Here is an 8,475-nt window from a genome sequence, read left to right as displayed (position 1 = left end):
AGTTTTTCATTTGCTGTATAGTAAGCATTGAATGATTCTTAAAGTATGTTAGGATTATCTGGCAGTGTACAATTTATATTTTTCACCAGGAATATAAAAGCTATTTTAAAAAATCTGTATCAACTTTATCATAATTAAAACAATTTATTATAAATACATTAAAAATGTATGTACCCCTAATGACACACGCCCTAAAAGTTATAAGGAATTTTAATCGTGTTTTTACCTTATATTTTGCATCTTCAAAATTTTCTCTCTAAATATGCTTTTACATCTGTGATCATAGACATTTTTCTAGATTTTCTAAATATTCTGGTACTTTGTTTTCACTTGGAGATTTAATTCATTTAGAGCTTTTTTTATGTGGTATGAACCTGAGACCTTAGAAGTGATGTTAGTTTTCTATTTTTGTTTGACAAGTGACCATTAAACTTATTATCTTAAGGCTCCACCATTTTATTACTCAGTTTTGAGGGTCAAAAACCTGTGGACATTACTGGCCTCTTTACATGGCACCTCATAAAACTGAGACCTAAGTGCTGCCCAATTGCACGAACTTGGGGGCTTTGGGTTTCAGAGCTTCTTTTAAGACCCTCAGGTTGCTGACAGATTTCAGTTCATTCATTGTAGATTTAGGTCCTTATTTTCTTGATGATGTCAAGTGGGATCACTCTTAGCTCCTAGAAACCACTCAGGTCCTTTCCAAATGGCCCATCCATCTCCAAACTAGCATTTGAATCCCACACTCCCCTCCCTGTCACCCTGTCTGTCTCTCTGTCATAATATGCTTCTTGCACTTGGATTTCTGACTTCATCCTTTATTATCATGCACAGAAAACATTGCTTTTATTGATTTGTTTTTCACTCCTTGACTTATCAAAATTTTTCTATTCAACTGATAGGAAATTAAAGTATTTTCATCAAATCCATGTTTTCTTAAACAGTGTCAGTAGTGCTCTCTCTTTTCTTCCTAAGAAACTTTCCATGAAGTCCTCTGATTTCTTTCTATTTATTCCCTTTTTTCTTGAGATAATGTTGGTTTCCAATATCGGATGTTACCTGTGGGCAGAGATTCGTAACTCTTCACATGTGTGTTACCACACCCACAAAGCTCCCATGATCTGTTTTTAAAGGGCTCACCTGAGTAGGCATGGTCTACCTGGGTAATCTGATGCCAAGGTCAATGCTTAGTAACACTTGAATCACACTACAAATGACTTTTATCATGTAATGTGACCAAATTTTGGATGTGATACCAGAGAATGGAGGATACGTGGGTCATCTTAGAATTTTACTCATTGGGAGTGAGTTTGTTACCCTATTATTTTACAGTTCCTACATGCCTTCTGTTTTAATCTTATCATTAGAAAGCTAAAATAGAAAAAAAGAGAGGCTACGTCCATGTGCCTCAAAAATTATCAGAAATTTTCAAAAATTAATTTTATAACATAATCACATAATGAAGATTACAGTACATTTCAGGACATGTTTATTTTTCTAGTTAAAAAAATTATGTCTTTCAAATTTCCTAGAACTGAATCATTAACAAGGAAAAAAAATTCATCTACTATATTCTTAGTGTGTTGAAGATTCTCTCATCACTTTTAATGTGCTACATTTAAATTATGACTACATTGATAGGGAAAGGTAGGATAGACATGTGCGTATTAAGCATTCTCAGAAATTAAGCTGCTGTAGAAATCTTTGCCCTTTCTCATTTTTTAATCCCAGCAAATGCAGCCAAGTGGAGTTTTGTGATGGAGTTGCAAACTTTCTGCAATTCCTTAAATTATTGTTTTGATTTCACATAAAGTGGATGTTGCATGCAAGACTAACCTAGGCAGAATTGCTCTAACCACATACTGTCCTTGATATAATAGCAATAATTGAAATAAATGAGCTGTTTTACTTTGCAATTGAATTATGTAACTTTAGTTAAAGGAGATATATATATATATATATGTATATATATATATATTTTAAGATTTATTTATTTATTTATACAAGCTCTGGGTATAGTCAGAAGTGTGGGAGGGTGAGAGAATTCACCAGAGTCAGAGTGGAGAGCAGAGCAGGCAGACTGACGAAGTACACTGCTGAGGGGAGTAGCGGGCCGGTCGAACTGGTGCTGCAAAGGCTGTGGGCAGCTTCGCAACCCAGCACTCAACTGCTGCACCACCGGGGAGGCCCAAGGAGATACATATTTTAATGTAACCTGCATATACCTATATATAGTGTGTATCTGTATGCCCTTTTATTTTATAAATTAAGAGAATCATCCATTTGTTGTAACCTAATTTCTTCTTTATATGAATGGAACTAAGTCTGAGCTGTATCCCTTTAATCACTCCCACATTTTTCTTTACACATTTAATGCCAGTTCTGTGTAAGCTTGAATGCAAGATGGTGATGATATGAATTTGCCTTTGCTATCCTTGATTTTAGTTTTCATGCAATTGATATTTTTCTTATTTCTCTAAGTCCATTCTTATTTTTGGTTCTTTGTTTCAAGTTCTTGTAACAGCCATCATATGTCCTTCCTACTTCTGGTTCCTAAGTTGTTTTTTATATCACTTTCCCACTAATTGTGGTGAGTATTAAACTTTTATATTTTTTATAGCTAGGTAGTATTCCATTGAGTATGTATTCTGTAATTCCTTTTTCCAGTCATTAATTGGTGGGCATTTAGGTTGGCTCGATGACTTCACTTCATGAATAAAGCTACTATGAACACAGGTTTGCATAAAACTTTTCATATTGGCTCTTTCATATTCTTCGGGTAAATACCTAGCATTGGTTTTGCTGAATGGGATGTTAATTTCCATTTTCACTTTTTCGAAGAATCTCCATACCATTTTCCATAAGGGCTGTGCCAAATTACATTCTATCATTGGTAGGTGAGCTTCCCTTTTATCCCCACATCCTTCCCCCCAAAAATGTTGCTAGTGTTTTTTTCTCCTTGGGGTTAAGTGTCATCTAATTGCATTTCCCTTATAATAAGTGATGTTGAGTGTGTCTTCATCTTCTTTGGACAATCTTCATGATTCATTATGTTTATTGGTCATTGCCTGTTTCATAGGCTTGAATTCAAACTTCATTTTGTGGGAATCTTTGGTTTGGGGTCACTAGATACAAAGCTATCCTAAGAACATGAGGTGCGTGTGTATACAAATATGTGTGTGTATATGTATAATGTTGAATAGTGATTGAATGGGTTCAACTGTGCTGTAGCTGAGCTGTTCTCCTGTCCTTTATTCATTAAAACAATTTTTGCCTTTTGAAACATTCATATCTATATACAAGGTATTTAATATCAGTAAGTTGTCATAGAATGTTCAAAGCTAGCATATATTCACCATTGGGTCATTCATTTAAGAGGCTTGCACATGGTGGCCCATGAACTTCTCAAAACATGTTTGCACTTAACTTGGTGGAGGCAACAAGTGTTGCAACAATTTTCCCAAGGAAAAGTGGTGGGACTGGGTTCCAGGACCTGTGGCTGGTCCCACATCCTGTGGCCAGTTCCACGACCTGTGGATACTAAGGTATAGCCAAGTGGGTCATGGGTGGGGGCACTGAATTTCCTAAAAGGGAAACTGTGCCCAGTTCTTAGCAGCACAGTTATGCTTGGTGGCAACATTTGGTTTCATACTGCATAAGCAGGTAATTCCTCTTTTCCCTTCCATCATAAATCTAATGAAATTGTTTTGTTTGTGAAATTGGATTGAGTTGTGAGATACTGCAATGGAAATAGCTATTGAATATCTAGAAATTTAACTCAGAGTTCAGTACTGCTCTCTGAGCAAGTGAAGTTATTTGTTTCTATTACTATTTGGAAAGCTGACACAGTCAAGAGTACATCCTTTGATTTCTTAACATTCACATTTATTCAGTAGACACCTATGAAGTGTCTGCCATGTTGCAGACATTGAGACACACACACGCTAAATAAAGTCTGAGGGTGGACAAAAATGGATTTGATTCATTTCAGTGTTTCGGCATGTGCAGGGACCGATGTTGGGTAAATACTCATTAAAAAAAAAACAAATTTTAAATGATAAGACATAAGTGCTGTGGAGAGGCACATCTTGCTATGAGAAATACTAAGTATAGAATATTTTGATGTTTAACTTTAAAGAATATTTTAGATCTCATGATAAATATGATCGTAAGAAGCACCTTGGTTGAAACTTTGGGTGCATGCTGGGATGTGTGTGTTTATAGGAGTAAGAGCATTCAGTGCCTGATTTGTGGGCTCATTGTGTTTTTCTTGTTAAACTGCTATCTTGCTGTGAAACATAGTAACACAAAAACATCTTTTTATTTATTGACAGAAGAGTTACAAAGTTGGATATATCATTTGGTCTTATTTTTAGCTAATTTTAAATCAACCCCCATTTCCCCCTAATACCCGATTATTTTTTTCCATATAAATTGTTCTACCTATAAGTGGCTTATGGGTGCATGAACTTGCTTGATCACAGAAAGTGATTTTCTGTGAGCTTTCCTGAGATGAAGGTAAATTCTCTTTGACTCATTCATTTTTGGTGCATGTAGGTAAGCAACACAGTGATTTTTTGAATAACTATTTAAGTTTGTTTCCTTGTGTATTTTTCTCTAATTACTTGTGCAATAGCATTGCCATCATTGGTGCCACCTCTGTTTTCTATGTAAAACTTGTTATTAAAAATAGCAAAAATTAGTAGAATAATTTTGTATGGATAACATGCAAAATTGAATCTTCATTATTCTAAAATGAGAAATTTATAATCATAACAGTGAAAATGATTTACATTCCATTTTTTTATGAGACAATACATCACTTTGTAAAATTTGTTTCCAGATGAGGAGTAACTTTATATAGTGGGTGATAAACAACTACAATTGTTTTTTTCCATTTATTTTTGTTTTTCCATTGTGACATTAGTTCCTTTTTATGGGCAGTAGAATGCTGAGTGTCAATTTAGATTTCATCACTAGATTCGTGGGAAATATTAACACAGGTTTGGGTCATATATTTAAATGATCTGTGAGAACATGCACTAAAAGAAAAATAATAAAGTCATATTCAAAAAAATGAAATTAATTACATCCTCTAGTTCCTTGAAAAAAACATGTTCACTGCTCAAGACTTTTTAAAGTCTTCTTTTTTTTGACCTTTTTAAAACATCTACCTGGTCACATAACACAGAAGCATTTTTCTATTCCAAAAGTGGATACAAATAGTGTTAGTGGTACACTAATATGTTTTTCTGAGAATCAAAAAGATTGTTGTTTTTTAATCATAAAACATGATGTTGTAACCCTCCCCCCAGATTTACCCACTTCCAATTCCCCCTTTGAATTGAAATATATTTAGTTACATCATACAAATGTGGTTTTATTTTTCAAGACCAGATTATGTGATCACAAAACAATTTTCTGATTGAAAGTTGTTTATTTTGCTTTATCAACTAAGCCAGGCAAAATAAAGCTAAGTATCATTCTTTATCCCCTTATAAGAATATACTGAAATCATACCATGAGTTTACTTGAATTCCAGTTGAAATCATGAATTTTTATCTAATTTTGCCTTAAATTGGTCACATTTTTATCTAATTTTTACCCGATGGTAATAGTGACACATTATTTTAAATTAAAACTAAGTGATATTTTCTATATCTTAAAATTCTCATTCTAAATGATGAAAATTAAGTTAAGATAAAGGAGATAATTTACCCAAATCTGTTTTGGAAGTTTGAAATTTTATTTCTGGTAATTTCCTATTCTTTATTTTTATCTAACCTATGAATCAAATACTAAAGCCCAAACAGAATCTCTCTTGGCTCTTTTCAGATCAACCTCAAGCCAGACTGCATTCACAACACTCTGAGTTCCTTTCTCACAAAATGTGGCTTTATTTTTCAAGACCAGAAAATGTCAGATAAAGTGTTGAGCTGTGAGAATCTTGTCTAAAAATGAAATGTCCAAAATCCAATTTACTCACTTGCTTCTCAAAATCCAAAGAATACATAGAAAACATGTTACATTTTTTTTCCTAGTACATAGTCTTTTTGAATTTGGTTAAAAAAAATGTTTTTTTAAAATGTGTGCATTGTAGTTAGATGAAATCCCTATTTGACCCAAAACATCTGAGTTTTTCATGCATAATTCTAAGGAAGGGAAATACAATTGATAGAATGTGTGAGAAATAGCACAATATAGAGGTTGAATGTGGAGGCTGAACTGAAGTATACAATCAGCAATTTTAGATTGTTAGATAACTTTGATTTATTGCTGATAGCAATCAAGTCCTTTTCACTGGTATTTTTGTAATAAATGTATTAAAATTAATAAAAAAGTTGAGTTTTGGCAGAGATAGATTTTCTTTACTTAAATATTAGAAATTATACATTATGCCTCATACAAATGCCCAAAACCTTTCTTTAGAGAGAGTGGGTAGAGAGAGAGAGAGAACACAAAAAGAAAATATATTTTATAAGAGCATGTAAATGACCAGCTCTGTGAAGACAATGAAGCTTTAAAAAGTAATGAAGTAGATGTGTTTCATGATGAGAGGAGTAAAGAAAGTACAAGAAAATAAGACCGGAAAGGGAGAAAAGCCAATGAAGGAGGGTAACGAGGCCCTGGAATAAAGTCGTGGGGACAGGTTCAGTCTTATGGGGAATCTCTAGGACACTATATGAAACATGTCTCAAAATTCTCTTTCTCAACTCTTCTTCCACTAAGGGTAATAAGGAGTTCTAAAGACACAATTACTATATCCTTTTTTTTCTTGTTAATAAACTACAAAAATTACGAACGTTGTTTACAGCATTGAGAATGAGAGAACTGGGTTTGCAGGGCAAGCAAGCACCTGGAATCTTTGGAAAGATCAGCCACTCCAAAGAGAACGGAGCACAGCCATTGGAGGATCACTTTCCTCTGAAGCTTCAGTGAATAGGCAAGTTGAGAGTAGCACACAGGGGTCTCCCTGGTGGCACAAGGGGTTAAGTCTCAGCACTATGAATCTATCAGCAGTCACAGAAGCACAGGTCCGATCCCTGGCCAAGGAGCTACCCACCTGGTGCAGCAGACCTCTCCTGTCTCCCTGCTGCTCCCCTCAGCAGTGTATTTCAATAGATCAGTCTGTTCTGCTCACCATTCTCTCTCTGGTGAATCCTCTCACCCTTACACCTCTTGTGTGCATAAATACATAAAATAAATCTTTAAACCAATAAGTGGCACACAGCATTGAGGAAAACCCTTAAGCCATCTAGCTACCATCCTAGGCACAGGTCATGCAGGGCAAACACCGAAAGAATGCATAGAAGGTAACCACGTCAATGACAAATATCAAAACCCACCATCTCTGGCACAGATGCAGAAACACTGAAAATTGAGTCCAGAAAGTTATATTCTTGTCTAGGCAGCAATGCTATGACACTCTCATATGATCAGATTAATAAAAAAAAATGACAAGACAAACACAGAAAGCAAGAAAGTAGCACATTGTCAAGAGACAGAATGTAAAGCTATACCTGAATAGCCAGATAGTGACCCTCTCAGCTAAGAATATTAAAACAACAGTGTTTAATATGGAGAGGGGGCTAGTGGAAGAGATGGGCTGTCTCCGAATTTCAGGGGCGAGATGGAACACACAAGAGACAGTAGACATGGGAAAGCAACAGCAACTAGTTACAGGAGGACTTTGACAGACTCATAGACAGACAGAAACAATAGGAATAATCTGTGTGCATGAAGAAAGACTCATAAAAATTACCCAAACTGCAACATGAAAGGGAAAAAGCATGGACAGAAACAAAAACAAACCCCCCAGAACATCCAAAAGCTGGAAGACCTATCAAAAAATCCTAACATGCCTGCAATTAGACTCTTACATGAACCCGGAGGATATTAAGCTAATGGAATAAGACAGACACAGAAAGATAAACATTGCATAATCTCGCTTACATGTGGAATTTTAAATAGCTGAACTCCTGGAAGTGCAGAGTAAAATAGAACGGTGGCTGTCAGGACATGGAGGAGGAGGGAAATGTCGATCTAATGGTACACAGTTTGTTATGCAAGGTGAAGAGGTTCTAGAGAGCTAATAAATAGCAGGGTGAGGTGTGCTAAGAGTTAGACGGTCATGTTCTTATCATTGAAAAAGTAATCTGCATGAGGGATGGAGAGATTAGCCTGCTTTGTAATAGTGACTATTGTAACATGGATCAACACATCAAGTGTATACCTTAATACAAAGAATTTCTACTTGTCAATTAAACCTTCAATAAAATTGAAGAAAAGGAAAAGCTCAGGTCAGAGAAGAAAAAAATTACATGTAGAACAGGAATTAGAATTACAGTAGTCTTTTCTTAGCCAACAAATAAAGATGTCTCTGTATACAAAGATAAATTACCATCTATGTCTCTGAGGAGCCAGGAAAGCAGTAACACCCAGAAATACTGAGGACATCAAGTTCCCAAGGTTCAT

The sequence above is a fragment of the Talpa europaea genome, assembly GCF_964194135.1.
Source record: "Talpa europaea genome assembly, chromosome: 3".
In the NCBI taxonomy this organism is placed as follows: Eukaryota; Metazoa; Chordata; class Mammalia; order Eulipotyphla; family Talpidae; genus Talpa; species Talpa europaea.
Note: the sequence above shows the minus strand (reverse complement) of the source record.